We start from the raw sequence: 19,912 nt of genomic DNA on the forward strand, positions 1-19,912 counted from the left end.
TTTTTGAAGCTTGCATTATCATTGTGTAGATTAAATCATGAAACTTGCTTTTCCTCACTATACATTAAACTTCTTTGAATACTAAACAATGTTTCCGACTTAATCAACTAAGGCCAGCATGCACTGTCCAGAATCAACACTGCATTCACAGCTCTGAAATTCAGTACACAGCATCTAGAGGTCATGGAGATAGAAGAATACAATTTGTGTGTGTAAATACAAGGGCTTAACACTACTTTCTCGCTAACTTCAAGTCCGAAACTGAATATTGGCACACAACCGATAACAACTGATACATCACACTTGCATGTTCCACAAAGCTGCAGCCATTTCAACTAGTTAAAATAAGAAATGAAATATCAGATTTCAGAACAGGATCTTTCAGCAAAAAGATTGGCTCAATAACTAAGAACTATACTTTCAAAAGTATATCATCTCAATGCTGAGATATCAGATTACAATTCCAGCCATTAGACCTTTGCAGATTATAATTACCATATTTGCATGCATCCAAAAACCTTTTATCCACGACAGAAACAAATCAAAACTAACTACTTCCTGCTACCTCAACTTCAGTGATGTTCCTTAACAAACTCTGGTAATCCTCTTAAGCATTCCAATTCCTTAACACTTGATCTTTATGTAACAAGGAATACATATCAAGTATGCTGGCCAGCTCTCATCTTTTACAGATTTGCAAAATACCTGCATATCCTCTGACCAGACAATTCCAAATTGGCACATCTGAATCAAAATCACTTGTTTCAAATGAGTTTCAGATATTTTGAATTTTATACCAAGCAAAACAACACATTTTGTCACAGCAATAGCAAGAAGAATGCATATCAGAAATCAACTTCAATAGTTCAATGTTCTTCACAGCAGCAAATGCAATTCAGAATTCAGCTTTGAGGAGCCCTAGAATGTATTCTCTTGAACTTAAAAACTTGCAAATCAGCACAGAAAAGTCCTCAATTTTTCCTTCTAAATGCTTATGACTCCCTCTTGAATGCTTCTTGAATTGAATGCAATCACTAGCTGAAGTTCACATCTTACTCCTTGATCAAATTTTCAGCAACAGAATCCCTCTCTGTTTCTGCACAATCAACTGTGAATATCAGCTGAAACTTAGGTTAAATTCAGCTTGAAGCATATTTTTGAGTAGTCAAGAAATTCACAAAATCTTCCCTCTTATCAGTAACTTGCCACACAATCTTGCCACGTAATTCGACAGTTGAAGTAGCAAATTGCATTTCCGAGATTAGAATTCAGTTGCAAAAATACAAGAACCAAGAAGAAATCTAGAAATTGAATTCTGAATTCTAAATTCAGAATTTCAGAAATCATTTCAGACATCAAATTATAGTTTAAGGTTCTATAGCTAAAAGGTTCCTGCATTGTTGACTTCCTTCTTTAATAGGTCTTGCAGAATTCTACATTTCCAAGTTCAAACTTCAATTTTCAGAAATTAGCCCATTCAAGATTTCCAATTCATTGTAAATGGTAGATACTTTTCACTGATAACACATCAACTCTACTTAAGTTTCACATTGGCTTTAAAACTACTCCTTAATTCCGGCACAAAATATTGCTGAGGAAGAATATTAAATATTTCTGTGGAAGCAATGTAGAACAACTTTTAACAAAATTCCCCTTGACAAGCTCAGCATGTAAGCTTTATACAGGGACTACCCTACTGGTTCTTTTCTTGCATTCCTTCAGATCCAAAATCTAGCTCATTTCTTAAAATTCTAACATTGCAAATTCAGCTACAAGATTTCTATGAGCTGTTTTAAGTATCAGACAATAGGAAACATCTCGTATTCCCTTGCTCTGCCTAGTGGACTGGCACCAAATTTCAGAAATCAGATTTCAAGAATGTTCACTGATATTGGCACACTCACAAGCATTAAAAGGAATGCAATCACATTGAAGGAATCCATGCTTAAGTCATTGACACTTCTTTGAATTTTAAACTTACTGAACAGATTGAATTCAGAAGATTAGTTTCATTCCCTGTGCCATTTCATTACTGTCCAAATTTGTGCAATGCAGAATTTTGAAATTATCAGCACTTAAAGCAATGGAAAAGTAAGTCTCACGAAGAAAAGAAACAACAATCGACAACTCAAATTAGAAACTCCAGAATTCAATCCAAAATTGGGCTAATATCTCCTTTGTTCATCTTACTGATCCTTGTACTGCATGAAACTGGGCAGTTTCAGAAAATCAAATAACAACTGATTTCACAATTCCGAAATGCCCTATCAACTTGTATTAAGAAACCTCCATAATTTCATCAATAGAAAATCCTCCCTCACACTTAATCTTTGTCCATCTTATCAATCCAACTCATCAAGCAATTAAACCAATACTCATAATGGAATGAAGACAAGACCGAGTAATCAAGGGTTAAAATGTTGAATGAAATTGCTTAAAGAAATTTGTGAGGAAAAGGAATTAGAATTTGAAATAGACAAAAGAAAAGAGTTTAATAAAAATCATCCTTCCTTTCCATTCATCCTTTTGCTATTGTGACTTTGAAAAGAAACTAAGCAAGTTCTAGAGTTTCAATTGCTATGAGTGCATGCCACACAAGAAAAAATAATAGTGTATAGGCTTAAAGTGGACCTCACTAGGTATTTTAATACAACAAGCTCAATCAATCAAATTGGAATCCTCCACCAAATTAACCAATATCACGTGAGAAAAGCATCTAATCATGTCACAATGACCTAAAATTGATGGTCAAATTTAAGAGACTTTTACCATCTTACAAATATTACTTAGAAAATTCCCATGGTGCCTTTTATTTAAATGATATGCTATGAACTAATAAAATGCAAAGTATGAAAGTAAAATGCAAAATAAAATGCAAAGTGTAAAAATAAAGTGCAAATGCAAAGTATGAAACCAAAGAAACGTATAACGAATTTATTAGACTCAAAGCACGAATTAAAATGCAAGAGCAAGCAAAATTGGAACTAACTCCCCTTTCATTTCCTGGTGGTTGAAGAAGGTTTAGAAGTAAAATCCACCCCGAAAGTGGAGTAATCATGGTTCCACTTAAATTCTTCTTATTAATCCTTTTTCCTTTCACCATTCTTTCTGGAGGTCTTAATCGGTTCAGTTTTAGCACCCACTCCAGAAGCTTAGGTTCTCCTATAACATCAATCAAAGAAAACACCTCCCACACACATGTGGGATAAAAAGAAAATAGGAGAATATTAGTGTGAGTAGAAAGTATATCAAGAAATGAATCACAACTAATAAAATCAATAAATGGTACCTCTATGAAATTTTCTGATGTATCACAAACAATACTTACTTTGTCCTCTTGAAAAGTACCAGGAGTAGTGTTTGTTACCTCTTTCTCCTCAAATAAATGCTCAGACTCCAGTTCTGGCGAATGTTCAACTTCATGTAGTGATTCTTGGGTGCTTGGCTCCATAGCACAAGTCCCTACACTTACATCCTCCATTGTTGATGAGTCTTGAGGTAATGCTTCCAGTAAACACTCCCCTACACTTATATCATCTTCTGCAACAAAACCTGCATCTTCAACAACATCTAAAGCAACAACATTAGTAGAATCAATAGTTTGAACAACTACATCATCATCACAATAAAAAGTACTAAAAGAATCTAGCAAAGGAGTAGATGCAGTGTCAGGCCTGACAAGAGCTCCACAATCCAACTCCTCACTGGCAGTGTTTGTAATTGGTTGATGGATGATGCAATTTGATCTAACTGACTCTGAATATTCTGTATCCTTGCAAATTGTTGCTCTTTATGCTCTCTCATTTGTTGCATAACTTCATTTCATTTCCAAACTGACTCTGCAAATTTTTCTTGTACGTCCTCATACCTATTCCGCTGCTCCATAGGTAGGTAAGACTGGTAGAACTGAGTCTGAGGCTGATAAAAATAATTCTCCATCCCATCTCCAAAATACTGATGATATGGATCCATGGTCACATGAATTTCCTGTTCTTACACTGAAACACTAGCAAATAAAATCAGAAGACTCAGGAACAAATAAAATCAAACACATGGATATATAATCATGAAAGCAATCAAACAACAATCCTAAAATTACCAAACATTGCATATTAACGTCTTCCCCGGCAACGGCGCCAAAATTTGATAAGCCGAATCTGTCACATCCGCTAATCAAATTGTACAAATGTATTTTCCACTGAACCCCTTAATTAAACAATAATGTCGTAGTAACGAGCCCAGGATCGATCCCGAGGAACCAACGGTAGAATGTAATTTAGGATTGTCTTTATTTCCTATTTTTGGGGTTTTAGTATGAAAATGGGGGAGTTTAAGCTTGAATCTAAATCTACAAAAGTAAAGCACAGCAAATAAAAACTAATCTAATGCAAGAGTGAAACCTAACTATGTGCCAATGAACACTTGTGTGCCAACAATCAAACCCAAACGCATTGTCACTCTACGTTTTAATTAAACCATCAACACACTTAAACTAAATATGAAATAATGAAACGCAATTAAATCTGATCTAAAGCAAAGTGTAAACCCTAACTTAAAACTCAAACACTAAACAATTAACCAAGCATCAAATAAAACTTAAACTAAGCTTTAACAATGTAATGAAATACTAAATTACTTGCTAAAATCATAACAAACATCAAATGAATCTGTTATAAGCTGTTAAAACAATAACAAAATGAAATAAACCCTAACCGATCCAACTCACAACCAATCTCACCAAACTTCACACTCAAGCCGTCACACAAGAGTGCCAAAGTCGAGACCACCCAACTCTGGACCTCAGTGGAGACTCTCTACAGCGTATCAATTCCAGGATTGCTCAAGAACACCGACGGACCACCCCCGGTGAGCTAAGAACATCCCGGAACCCATAAATGTCGAAAATCTGGAAATCTGGTCTCTGGATCTGATGGGAAGCTGTGGAACGCGGATGGACATCTGATGGAGTTTAGCAACGCCGGAAGACCACCTCCAAATGTTGCTGATGGGAATCAGAGCTCAGATTTGGAGGACCACCGCCAAACCTAAGGTGAAACAGGGAGATACCGCGAGCCAAATTCCACCGGAGAGAACACCCTCCAATGGCTCCAGAAGATCGGGATGATACCGCCGAGAAGCTCTCCACCGAGATTGAAGCTCGGGAGAGTGATTGGAGAAGAGAAAGGGGTCGGAATCCGAAGAAACACCGCGGAGATGAAGCTGTTGTGCGCTGTGGAGTCGACGAAGAAGTTGGGTACTGTAGCTTCTCATTTAAATCAGATATGGATCTGGAATGGACGGTTGAAATGATTCCGGGCTAAATCAACGGTGAAAAGTCATCCAAAATCTTATCCGAAGGTACTGATGTTGATCTAGGGTCTGGATCTACCCTCCCGTAGGTCGGATCGATCAGATCATCACTGGATGGCCCAGATCGGCCCAGTCTTCATTGAACGGCCCAGATTAATTCGGTTTGATCAATGGCTAGATGAACTTAGATCTGGATCTTCATCAATGGCTCATATCTGCTCCCCATTAAGTTGAATCGGCCAGATCTTCAATAGATGGTCCAGATCTGTCCTATTCTTGATAAACGACCCATAATGTTTCAAAGCTTGATCTTCTTGTTTGAACTCCGATTTGAGCCCAATTTCGGTCCAAATAGATCCAAATTCAAGATCCTTTGATGCCTACAAAATAAGAATCAAATATTAGCATCAAATAATATAAAAATAAAGTAATTTGTAATTAAGTCCAAAAATACACACAATGCACAAAATGTGATGTAACCATGATTTAAACCTATAAAATCAACATCAAACCATGCATATATGAATCAAAATAATGTAATGAAATCATGATTATCAGGCTCCTACTTATCATGAGTGTGTTAATCTCCCTATGTTTAAGATATCGTATGTCCGTTAATTAAATAAGTTACTGACAACTCATTTAATTAACATCTGACTCCAAGAGTAGTACCACTCAACTTTATTATCATGTCAGACTAAGTCCACCTACAGGGTTTACATGATAATCCTTATGAGCTCCTCAAGGGGACATCATTAACCTAAATAAATAGGACACGGTTTCCCTTTATAATCAACAACACATTGTATAAATGATACTATATCCCAACTTATCGGGCCTATTGATTTAACGAATAAATCTCACCCATTGATAAGTTAAAGAAATAAATACTAAGTATATATGTTTGTTATTATGTCAGGATTAAGAGTACACACATTCATAATAATAGAGGTTCTGTTCTTTTATATAGTCAGTATAAATCAAACAACCTCAAATGATCCTGCTCAATACACATATAGTGTACTAGTGTAATTATATAGTCAAGACAAACTAATATCAAATTACACTACAACCGTTCCAATGGTTTGTCCCTATCCATCTTGGTTGTGAGCTACTATTTATAATTTATAAGGAATCGATAACATGATCTTCTGTGTAGCACCATACACCATGTTATCTACAATATAAATTAAATGGACAACTACATTGACATATATATAAATATAAAATACAGATATTTAAGAAAAGTGATTCTCATTTCAAAATATCTCAAAAACAAATGTTCATACAAAAGCTAGGCTTATAGTATACATCCCTACAAAAGTAATTTAAAGACTTTAATTTTTATTATTTGTCAAAGTTAAAAAGTTCAAAATATTTCTGAAAAAGGAAGTTTTTTTAACTAAGTATTTACTAAAGTTTTTTATCAAAATAGTTTTAAAATTAAGTTTTTATCAAAAAATTTTAAGTACTCCTAATTAAGTTTTTAAATTTATTAAAGTCTTTTTAAAAACTAAGTTTTTAATTAACTTATTTTGAAAAGTAAACTTTTTATCAAAGTCTTTTTAAAAGCTAAATTTTGAAAGCTAAGTACTAAATTTATCAAAGTTTTTAAAAAAAAAAAACTAAGTTTTTGATCAACTTATTTTGAAAAATAAGTTTTTTATCAAAGGCTTTTTAAAGCTAAGTTTTGAACGTACTAAATTTATCAAAGTATTTTTTTTAATCTAAGTATTTTCAAAGCTAAAAATTTAGCTAAATCTTCTTTGGAATGGCTATGACAGCTTTAAAATTTATGTTTATCTAAATTTTTTGAAAAAAACTAAGTATTTTCAAAAAATCTCTACTTTAGCTATGTTTTTAAAAGAAATTATTTTCAAAGCTAAATTTCACTAAGTGTTATCCTTCAGGGGGAGCTTAAAGTTAAAAAGAATAATTTTTTTTTACAACCCTCTCTCTACTTAGTATGCTTTTTGATTTATATCAAAGGGGGAGAGAGAAGTCAAAGTTAAGAAAGTTATGAATTTAAAAATGAGGAAGCATAAGGGGGAGCACAAAGTTTTTTTCAAAATTATTGTATTTATGCTCATGATGTTTATGCTTAAATTCCTTCATTTTATTGTTATATTTTACTTAACTTTGAACCGTGTTGTCATAATTAAAAAGGAAGAGATTGTTGGTGCAGGAAGCATCCAACGATCGAACCTGTGTTTTGATTATGTCAAAGGGTCCAAAGTTAAGTTATTTTGTCATCTAATATGTTTGAATGAGTTTGCAGAAAAGTCCTAAGTATACTTAGGCAAAAGTCCTTGCTACGGTTAAGCAGATGAAAAATCCTAGGGGGTGGTAACCTTAGACGAAAAGTCTTGGTGGGTCGAGGGCTTCGAGCAAAAGTCCTAGAGTCGAGGATCCTAGTGTTGGGGTTGCAAGGTTGCAAACATAGTCCCATATTAGAAACACATGGGAAAGATCATGGGTTTATAAGAGAAAAGATATCTCCATTGGCATGAGGCCTTTTGGGAAGAGCCCAAGAGTAAAACCATGAGGGCTTAGGCCCAAAGTGGACAATATCATGCTATTGTGGAGATATCTAAATTCTTTTCGATCCAACAATTGGTATCAGAGCTAAGGTTTTGCCTCTGTGTATTTGGTATTAGTTTAATTATGCACATATCATACATAATTTAGGCAGGATAATAGTAGGATGTGCTAACTTTGTGGATGCAGGATCCAACTATTATGGCTTATAGTTTTATGTGTGTGATTGGACCCTTGGACATGTCAAGGGCATTTATATGTGTGTGCATGATTGTATTAAAATACAGCAGGAGCTGTATTTAGTTTTATTAGGATTTTATTTTTGATCTAGATACATGTACATTCCTTTTATGGAATATAGGATCGATGGATGTAAATTTTATTTTATGTTCGATCTAGTTTACATGTACATTCCTTCGAGGAATATAGGATCAAAATGTAAAATTCTATTTATGTCGCGGATCGAATCTTGCAAAGTGTGGAACCTTCTAAGGACCAGAGGCGCAACGGAGCTAGGAGCAAGATGGATGCGACAGCTAGACCCGGTGGCAGTGGCCAAATATGGCAGCAGCTTGGGATGACAACACACGGAGGACAACAAGAGATAAAAGCCATAATAGTTGAAAATTAGATTTTCTATTTATTGTTTTTATATTGTGCTGTGTGTGCATGTTAGTTTACATATTTAGTAGGCTAGCATAGTTAAAATTCCTCATTTATAAATAACTAAGTGGGAGAGGGATTTTTAAGTAAATCCCATGGTCTCCATTACTGGTTTGTAAGTGATGCAAACAAGCTTGCGCGTTGGCTCTGAGTGTCTTCCTCCATAACGGATGAGCTTGTTTGCGGATCACTAGAACAGACTTCCATTTTTGGATGACTATAGGAAGTTAATTAAGAGCGTGTGATCTTCCCCAACGGAAGGGGCATAATCTTATTAATGAACTTAGTGTCAAGTAATGGTATACACTTAGACACATTTAATAGTATCCTCCCCAACGGAGTCACTACTATCACTTGTGTGACCAAAGGGAAACCAACTATTGATTTGTCATAAAACTAGATTGGCAATATAATAAAATTAATAAACCCCTCTTACAAATGTTTGAATTTGTATACGTCCACACTAACGTGGCATACAAAATTCATGGTGTTTGAGGTAATTTTATTTGTCAAAAAGTTATATTGACAAGATAGTCAATGGGTAAAACCCTCCTCTTATAAATGATGAATTTGTATACGTCCACACTAACGTGGCATGCAAAATTCACGGTGTTTGAGGTGTTGGTGAATTTAAATAATATTGTTTGAGGAATCAATATTATTTTAAATTCAAAGAGTTTTGACCAAATATTTGATCAAAGACAGATCAACTATTAATTTTATTCGTCATAAAGTAAAGTAGACGAGATAATAAAATTAATGAATAAAATCACCTCTTCGATTTTGTATACACAAAATTCATGGAGATTTTAAGGAGTTGATCTTGACCAAATATTTTTGTGATTCTTAGGATGTTTGTCAATCCCTAGTAGTCATACTATAGAAAAAGACTTAGTAGTCCCAATTGTAATGATTGGAAATAGGACTTGGACATTAAGGTAGACTGTCTTCTTAGAACTAAGAACAATTTAGGTGTATTTAATTCATTAGTTGAAACATGTCTAGTGGTGTTATCTACCAGAACCTGGAGTGTAGATACAAGATGCCATTAATCATGTCTGCAATTCATTGCAGGGTTCCAGGAAACCCGGCAACTAAATGAAAATTAAAACACTGTCCACATGAGCACTACTGTAAAAATGGTAGCTATTGCAGTGGGAGATGTTTATCTTTTGATAAGAATAAAACATGGATTTTTGAGTAATTGTCTTTACGCACCAAGTTTAGAAAGAACTAGTTTTCAGTTTCTAAACTATTCAAAGAACTTGATATTCTGTCTCTTTTAATATCAAAGTTGTTATTAAGAAAAAGAGGGAAGTTATCTGTTCTGGTACGTTGGTTGGCAATTTATAAATCCAATAACTCCCACGATGCAACAAATGGAAATTAGTAACACATCTTCTAATTTTAAGAGAAAGCAACCTTCAGAAATGAACCAGTTATATCTTTGGCATCTAAAGCTAGGTTATACTTGAGTAGGATTCATTGGTGGCTGATGAACTTTTGGGTTCATTGGTAGTGGAAATCTTTCCAACCTGCGAGTCTTACTTGGAAGGAAAATAACCAAGAAGCTTTTAAGTCCAAGGGGTATGGAGTCAAAGATATGTTGAAATCAGTTCATTCTGATTTGTGTGATCCTATGACTATCCAGACAAGAGATAGTATTGAATATTTTGTCTATAGACAACTATTCAAGATACAGATAAATTTACTTAATGTACCGCAAGACTAAGTACTTTGATTAGTTCAAAGAGTACAAGGTTGATGCGGAGAAATGTTAAAGTAAAAAGTCACTATGGAAGATCGTAGTGGCAAGTACCTCTTGAGAGATTTTAGGAGTCACTTATCAGAAGTTGGATTTCAATCCCAACTAACTGCATCTGGTACACCCCAACAGAATGGTGTAGTAGAAAGAAGGTAAAGGACTCTTATGGAATAATTAGATAGATGATGAGTTATTCAGAAAATTACCAAATTTGTTTTAAGGATAAACTCTGAAAACGAAAGTGAACATAGTACCTTCCAAGTTAGAACTCTCCACTCATATAGAATTGCTGAATAGGTGAAAACCTATTTTGAAGCATATTCGGATTCGGGTAATCCAGCACATATGTTAAAGAGAGACAATGATAAGTTGGATAGGAGTTCACTTGTTTGTAAGTTATCCTAGATAAACAAAAGTAGGATTATAGTCTTAAAAATCAGAAGGTCATTGTTAGCATCAATGACTGATTTTTAGAAAATGACTATATAATGAACCACGTGCTCATAAGTAAATTTGTTCTTAAGGAAATAATAAAGGACATGTCTAACCTAGTACCAACTGTACAAGATGAGATACCACAAGAAAACTGCAACACGTATCACAAATGATACACAATTACAGAAAGTGTCTTGTCGTAGTGGGAGGGTTGTTAGGCAACCTAAAAAGATTCATGTTTTGGGAGAGTTTTTGGACTCGATCCCTGGAGGACATGAACCTGATCTCCGGACATATGACAAAGCACTCCAAGATAAAGATGCAATATCTTGGCAAAGAGTAATGAATAACAGAATTAGAATATATGTATTCTAATAAAATCTAGAAGCTTGTAGAATCACCAAATGGTGTAAAAGCCGTTAGGTGTAAAAAGGTTTATAATAGGAAAAGAGGGATAGACAGGAAGGTAGTAACTTTCAAAGCAAGGCTTGATGAAAAAGGAAACTTTTTCACTGGTAGCCATGCTTAAGTCTATCCGGATTCTTTTATCTATTTGGCAAGTGGATGTCAAGACAGCATTCCTTAATGGAAGTCTTGAAGAAAGCATCCATATAAAGCAACCAGAAGGGTTCATTGCAAAGGGCTAAGAGCATCTTGTGTGCAAGCTCAATCAGTCTATGGACTGAGGCAAAGCTTCAAGGTCTTGAAACATCCGGTTTATCAAAGTAATCCAAATCTATGGATTTAGTAACCGGATAAGTCTTGTGTATACAAAAGGTGTGATGGAAGCGTGGTGGTATTTCTTGTACTATACGTAGATAACATTTTTGGTAGTTGGAAACAATATCAAAATGTTGTCAGAAGTAAGGGTATGGTTGTCCAAACAATTCGATATAAAGGACTTGGGAGAATGTATATATTCTTGAGATCAAAGTAATAAGGGATCGCAAGGAAAGAATATTTTACTTATCCCAAGCTTCATACATCGGAAAAATCCTTGCTCGTTTTAAAGCATGCAAAACTCCAAGAAAGGTTTCTTACCTTTTCAGGATGGAGTAACTTTATCTAAAGATATGTCTCTGTAGACATCAAAGGAGATAAAGGAAATAAAGGCAGTTTTTTATGCTTCGGCTGTCGGAAGCCTAATGAATGCTATGCACGAGATAAGAAATCTGTTTTACCAAGGGCATAGTTGGCAGATATCAAAATAACTCTGGACAAGGACAGTGGACTGCAGTAAAGCATATATTGAAGTACCTTAGAGGCACTAGAGATTATATGCTAGCTTACAAGGCAGTTAATTTGGTCCTTGTGGGTTGCATGGATTTTGATTTCCAATCGAATAGGGACAATAATAAGTCAACCTCGGGGTTTTGTGTTTACTTTAGGAGGTAAAGTCATAACTATGGAAGAGTGATAAGCATAGGTGTTTTTCTGGACTCCACCATAGAAGCTTAGTATATGGCAAGCCTCTGAGGTAGCTATAAAAGCTGAATGACTCAATAATCTCAAGATAGACTTAGATATGATTTCTGGTTTGTCCAAAGATTATTACAATTTATTGTAATAATATTGGTGCAGTAGCAAACTCGAAGAAACCATAAGTCTATAAAGGCAAGTAAACACAATAGAGCGCAAGTACCACCCAATACGAGAAATTGTATAAACGAGGAGAAGTTGTTGCTGCCTAGATTGCATCAGGTGATGACCTATAGATCCTTCCACCGAGGTCCTTAAGGCAAGAGCTTTTGATGGACATGTTGAAGGGTTAGGAATCAGATGTATGGCAGCAGATATAGCAGCTTAGTCTTTTAGTATAAGTGGAAGATTGTTAGAGTGAATACTAAAAGCCTAGCTTTTGGTATAAACATTTATCTAGAAATAAGAATCACATTGGTCAAATGTCTACATTTATGATAAATGTAATTGTTCAATTAATTTATATTGTAGATAACATGGTGTGTGGTGTCACACACAGAGGATCATGTTATCAGTACCTTATAAATTATAAACAGTAGCTCACGACTATAATGGAAAGGAACAAACCATTGGAAGGTCGTAGTGTAATCAGGTATCAGTTTATCTTGACTGTATAATTACACTAGTACACTCAGAGTGTATTGAGTAGGACCATTTGAGGTCGTTTCTTTTATACTGACTTTATAAAGAAACAAAGACCTCGGTTATTATGGAAGTGTGTGCTCTTAATCCTAATATAATAACAAGCACATATATTTGATATTTATTTCTTTAATTTATCAATGTGTGAGATTTAGTTCGATAAATCAATAAGCCCGATAAGTTGGGAAATGGTATCACTTATAGTGTGTGTTGTTAATTATAAAAGGAAACTGTGTCCTAGAGATACTAGGTTGATAATGTCCTCAAGAGGAGCTCATAAGGATTGTCATGTTAAACCCTGCAGGTGGACTTAGTCCGACATGATAATAAGGTTGAGTGGTACTACTCTTGGACTAAGATATTAATTAAATGAGTTGTCAGTAACTCACTTAATTAGTGGACATTCAATATCTTAAACACAGGGAGACTAACACACTCATAATAAGAAGGAGCCCAAAAATATAATTTGGGATTGGTGCGGTAGTTCAATAATAGTTCTCTAGTGGAATGAATTATTATTGATAAAATTAAGTTGTGTGTTCGGGGCGAACACGGGATGCTTAATTTTATCGGGAGACCAAAACCAATTCCTCCTCTCGGTCCCTATCGTAGCCTCTTATTTATAGAGTACTATACCCACCTATACCCACCTTCTATACCCACCAATAGGGGGCCAGCCAAGCTAGCTTGGGAACCAAGCTAGGGCCGGCCTAGGTATAAATTTGGGTGGCCAGCCCTAGCTTGAACCCAAGCTAGTGGGGGCCGGCCAAATTAAATTAAAAAAGAATTTTAATTTTAATTTTTATTATGTGGAAGAAATAATTTATTAAAGAGAATTGAAATTAAAATATCTCTCTTGTAAAAGATTTACAAAAGATTAAAGAAAGAGATTTGATCTCTTTCCTTATTTGTAGATTGGTGAGATATTTTATTTTCTCTTTAAAAATTATTCACATGTTGTAAAATTAAAATTATGGAAATTTCTTTTTATCAACTATGAAGAGATTTTTGAAGAGAAATTTTTATTTTTAAAATTTTCGGAAACAAATTAGGAAGTTTTAATTGATGATTGAAACTTGTTCAATTTGTTCTTCATGATGTGGCCGGCCACTTGAATTTAATTTGGGAAATTTTATTTTATTTTCTCAATTAAATCATGTCAAGGAAATTAAGAAAATTTTATTGTAATTAAATTTCCTAATTTGCCTAGGCCAAGGAATATAAAAGAAGGGGTGAGGGTGCCTTCATGGGGTACAACCTCTATTATTTCTCTCCCTCTTTTGTTCCTTGGTGTGGCCGGCCATCCTCTCCCTCTCTTCCTATTGTGGTGGCCGAACCTCTCTCTCTCCCTTGGAGCTCTTGTGGTGGCTGGATACTACTTGGAGAAGAAGAAGAAGAAGGAGAGAAAGCTAGCATCTCTTGGAGCTTGGTTAGTGTTTTGATTTTCTTCCTTGGTTCACTTCTTTTGTGGCCGAACCTAGCTAGGAGGAGAAGAAGGTGGTTGGTGGTTTCTCATCTCGGAAGATCGTTGCCCACACAACGTCCGAGGTTAGAAGAGGATTACGGTAGAAGATCAAGAGGTTTTTCTACAAGGTATAACTAGTAATTTTTCTTTCCGCATCATACTAGTTATTTATGGAAATAATACCAAGTACAAGAGGCTTATGTTCTAGTATTTCGAATATGTTTTTCGAAGTTGTGTTCTTTTGTTTTATTTTTTTTTCCTTGTGATTTGATTGTTCTTTTCGGTTAACCTAAAGTTATTTTAGGAAATTAAATATTAGCTTTCTATAAAAGGTTTTGTCTAGTCGGTGGTGGTTGCTCCCATATCCAAGAAGGCCATGCGCCTCGCCACGTCAGTACTGGGAACCAATTATGGAAATTAATATTTAATGGAATTAATAACTTAAGGCGATTTGGGTCAAACGTGTTAAGTTTCGCAGGAGACCCAAGTCAAAACCTAAAAGAACGAATAGATTAAGTTTTGGATCAAACGTGTTAAGTTCCGCAGGCGATCCAAAATTTAATTTAAAAGAACACATGGTAGCTAGGAAAAGGTTCAGACCTTTGTACAAAATTTTGTACAGTGGAACCTCTAGGTTTTCCGAGTAGCAACCAACACCTAGGTGGAAAGTCCTGGTGTCGCGAATCAGGTGAAAGACTAAACGGGTCGTGGAGCAGATGTCCAACAGAAAGTTCTGGAGCCTCGGGCGCTAAATAAAAGTCCAATCGATCTGGAGGACCAGTTTGGCAACAGGTATACTCTCCTGAATGGAGTAGGTGAGGATGCGTTCCCGGTGAGAGAATAGTAGGTGTCAGTTCGACCTAGGATTTCCGGTCGAAAATTTGAAGTCAGAACTGGACAGTCCGAAGACTGTCAAATATGTTATTTATCATGTCTTACTTTGTTTTGTAGTGTATGGTTAGTCTCTTGGATTAACGTATTTTGCAGGAAGTGAAATGGACGTATTTGCCTCGAGTGACCTGGAGAAGCAACCTCGCAGCAAGGTACGAGGGTGCCCTCATGGAGCTTGATGGCGCCCTAGACACTAGCGTGAGGGTGCCCTCATGGAGCTTGAGGGTGCCCTGGACACTAGCGTGAGGTTGCCCTCATGGAGCTTGAGGGTGCCCTGGACATTGGCGCGAGGGCACCCTCCATGCGGTTGGAGGTGCCCTCGATCGAATAAGCAGTGAAGGTCGGAGCTTATCTGTGTGCGGTTGACTCGGCGGGTTAGAGGCACCCTCAATGAGGTTGAGGGCGCCCTCCACAGGCTATTTAAATTGGATTCGATCAGCAGCAAAGGAACAACACAATTTGACAACCCTTCTTTTGTGTGCTGCTCAAAGAACGATCCAACGAAGCTGCAACAAGTCCTCGACAACCAAAAGCTTCAAGATTATTGTTTTTGTTGTCAGTATAATTTCATTTCTATTTAATATTGTAAATCTGAATTGTAACTTTTCGAGCTTATAGTGATTGCACAAAGTAAACACTCATCGAGTGTAGGTCTTGGAGTAGGAGTCGCCCCAGCCTCCGAAGCAAGTAAATCTTGGTATCTATGTTTTCAATTGTTTTTAATTTTCCACTGCAGTTTTCCGAAACGTAAGTGAAAGCCACGAGCGCTATTCACCCCCCCCCCTCCCCCTCCCCCTCCCCCTCCCTCTAGCGCTTTCGATCCAACAAACACAACATTCTTTAAGTTTGTCAACACATAACAAAAGACTATAACTAATCTAAGAAAGCAGATAGATCACTACTCCTACCACTAGGACAGACATTTATGCAGTAGTAATCAATACAATCCCTATCTTCCTAGGTTCAGTTAAGGCAATCTCAAGGAAACTGACTTTAAGATTCTTTATTGGATCCACATGCAGATCTTCTTCTAGATCCTTCTCAATCTCTTCAGGATCCTCTTAATCCATATGGTGACACTACAAGAAAAAAGTCTAACAACAACGGTTTTTCACCGTTGTCATAGCCCCTTTCGGACTGTTGTTAAATGTCGTGTTGTTAAAAGTGGTGCCCAAAGACAACAGTTTTTAACCGTTGTCTTTGGAGGCAAAGACAACAGTTTTACAACGGTGAAAAACCGTTGTCTTTTCATTCAACGACAACAGTTGTTCACCGTTGTCTTTGAGCGTCTACCTTTAATAACAGAGTCTTCAACAACAGTTTTAAACTATCTATGACAACGGTGAAAAACCGTTGTCTTTTTTAGATAAAAAATAAAAAAAAATTAATACACAATTTTCCAATATTATAAATCATTCAAAATACTAAATTTCAAAATAAAATTTAATATACAATTTTCTAACATTCAAAAATAATATCTATAACATTCTGAAGAAATTTCATAAGTAACCAACAAAATGATAACACTATTAAAACAAAGGTAGAACAATATAACACGAGATTTTCTACTTAGATGTCGGTGAAGAGGAGGGACTGCAACTCCTAGTGCTCCTTAATTTGTTAAAGTCTCTCCATTTTTTTTGGCTTGTCGGCATTCTTCCCAGTACTCTTGAGGACACCTATTTGAATAAAGATATATATTACAAATTAGAAACTAAACTGTACGCGTGAATCTAATTGCACTGCATAAATGTTACATAACCATAAAAACCATTTGATCTAGTCATGTAACAGAAGTGCAAAAAGCGTTATCTATGTAACATAAATGGTAACCTCTTGAAACAATATGGTGGCTCTTAAAGTCATGAACACGTTAAGGTTTTCACCAACTATAGTAGGAATGGCTACAGTAATTACCTGAAACAACATAAATATGTTTTTATTTGATTGTATAGTAGGAAGAAAACATTAAGATTTATACTGCTGCTGCAGTAGGAAATCATATTGCTACTCAGTGTTCAAGCCTATCTATCGCAACCATCAATAAAAACATCAATCAATATAAGGCGCACAAAATTTGATCTCTTGCATCAAGTTGGTAGATCATACCTCAAAGTCTTTACGAATGATTTTGTCCATGTTGCAAAGGGTTAGGATCTTGAATCTGGTTCTCCAAGTCTTGCTGCCTTGTGTCATCTCCATCTTCAACTCCAGCAAGGTTTCTAGCTTCATTCTATTGCTGACTCTGATTAAGTTGGACCGAGCGCAAAGTTCTCCTAGCCCTCCATCTTAAATACTCAATGAGCAAAGAGTTCATACTGATTGAAATACCAAACCTAGTAAATGAGGAAAGTAAAATGGAGAACACAGGGCTTACTCCTAGCTGCAGAATCAACAAGGGGATTTTCAACTTCTGTATTAAAAATTAAACAAAAAATTTGGGCTACCAAATCCATCTGACGAATCGCATCACCTTACCACACTATAGAAAACATGAGCAAAGAGGATCACAAGTGCAAATTGGAACGATGCATAGGCCCAAATGTAGCTCTGGCTCACTGTAAATAAAACACTCAAATTCATGGTTTGACATAAAGCATTGTAAAAATCACAGATTCAGTACAACAATGTGGCAATCACACACAACGCTATTAAGGTTTGTTGTATGATAAAAAAAATAGATACTGAATATATGAAAGCTAATAGAAAATATTGGAAGAACCTGAAATTGCAAAACCATAGGAAGAGAAAGATGAATTACCCATCGTTGAAGCTATCATGGATGCGAGAAGACCTAGAACACAAGCAAATGGCAAAGATACGGCAAGAGCATGGGGACCCAATTCACTAACCTGTTAGAATAAAGTTTTAGTTGAAAGTAAATGTAAACTCATGAGACTAAATTGAACAAGTGTGTTGGAAATCATTAAAAAATCAAAAAAATAATAATAATACAAATTGTATTTGAAAGTTGAATAATCTTACTAAGAGTTGCTCCAGGAAGCAGAAATAGGCAAGCATGCTGACCATGACAAGAATAGGGACGTCCTGCAATACCCTGTCATGAAAATGAAGAAATACCAGTTAAAACTAACATATACCCAAAGGTCAAAGGCATATATCGCCACAAGATTAAGCCAAAACCTGTAAATTGTTAAATAATGATCTATTGATTATAGTAATGCTTTTATTAAGGTACAACTTGCAGGTCAATGAGAAATTTCTAATATATTCAAGGCATAAAAATACCCAATATAATAATGCAGCATGACATTATGGTAAATTAGTATAATCCTTCAGGAAAGAAACTTCCTCGAGATGTTGTTGTATAACCGATATAGCCAACAAGACCATATATAGCATTAAATTGGCAAAGAAACTTCCTCGAGATAGTTTCAGAAGAAATAGATGATCTGAAATATCTGCCAGACCAGATCTTCATGCTGAACATAAATCATAGCAGCTTTAAGATTCTTAGAATTGTTGGTGCAACATCCCTCGGGTCAAGGTTGACCTGGTTGACCAAGCTTGAGTCTTGGTTTGGGTTTCGATGTTTGACAATGCAAGGTTGATTGAAGAAGAGTCAAGTAGGTCAAGGATGACCGGATACTTGACTGGGAAGTCCTAACTGGGATGTTAGGCAGAAGGAAAGACCTAGTGAGTGAAGCTAGGCAGGAGGAAAATCCTGGTGAGTGAAGCCAGGCGAAAGACCTAGTGAGTGAAGCTAGGCAGGAGAAAAATCCTGGTGAGTGAAGCCAGGTGAAAGACCTAGTGAGTGAAGCTAGGCAGTGTTGGAACCCCAAGGTTGTTTTGGTGTGATCAACAAGTTAAGTTAGGTCCTGCATTGTTTCTAACCTTGTGTCTAAGTGTGCAGGAGCTTAGGAGCACAGGTACTCGAGCGGAAGACGCAGCTAGCGAGAAGGACGGCACGCTGTGCGTCCGAGGGACGAGGTGCTGCGGAAGAGTACACCGGCCGACGAGAAGGAAGTGCGCGCGGTGGTTGTGAGGTACGAAAGCCAAAGCGGAAGATTGCTCGGGGAGCAAGAGACGCAGCTAGCGCGAAGGTCGGCACGGGGTGCGACCGAGGGACGAAGTCTGCGGATGAGTACGCTGGTGGACGAGAAGGGACACGCGGTCGAGGGACGAGAAGCCGGAGGAAGCACACTCGAGAAGATCGGAAGATGGGTTCGGGTGAGCCCATTCGGATGTCGAGATCACCCAAGCAAGCGGGCCGGAGCGAAAGACCCGGACCAGGCGAGTGAATCGGAGAAGAGAGCACGGACCAAAAGTCAGGGTTGACTTTTGGCTCCGGGGCGCGCTCCCGGAGCTGACTTTTTCCGGGATCGAGCTTGACTCGATCCAACCGTTGGGGATAAATTTTATCCCCCAGGGCGGGGCGCCCCGACCAAGGCTATAAATATAGCCTTGGTCCAGAAGCTTTTAAAAACAATCACGATCATTTTATTTCCAAACACTTGTATGCTTTAGTTGTAGTTAAGCTTCTGTTTTCTGGGCCTAAACGCTGTAAGAGGCTTCTCCGCCTGAAGGAGTTTTTGAGCTTAATCTTCCTTGGATTAACAACCACATCGGTTGTAACCAAGTAAACATCTGGTGCCTCGTCTTTTCTTTTATGCTCTTATTTATCTGCTTAATTCATTTTACAAGTGTTAGCTTAATCGTTCGAGGAAGGGTTGTTTGTTTTTAATTGACAGGTTATTTACCAA

The 19,912-nt window shown here is 36.6% G+C and overlaps 1 long non-coding RNA gene across 1 annotated transcript; it reads right to left on the reverse strand.

Annotated features, from left to right (window-relative positions):
- Positions 1-17,513: 17,513 nt before the first annotated feature.
- Positions 17,514-18,000, reverse strand: LOC122018602. The gene is made up of 3 exons (XR_006121836.1): positions 17,950-18,000; positions 17,667-17,746; positions 17,514-17,571 (listed from the first exon to the last, which is right to left on the reverse strand). It is a non-coding gene; the product is annotated as an uncharacterized LOC122018602 (long non-coding RNA).
- Positions 18,001-19,912: the final 1,912 nt, after the last annotated feature.

Source organism: Zingiber officinale, chromosome 9A (assembly GCF_018446385.1).
Source record: "Zingiber officinale cultivar Zhangliang chromosome 9A, Zo_v1.1, whole genome shotgun sequence".
In the NCBI taxonomy this organism is placed as follows: Eukaryota; Viridiplantae; Streptophyta; class Magnoliopsida; order Zingiberales; family Zingiberaceae; genus Zingiber; species Zingiber officinale.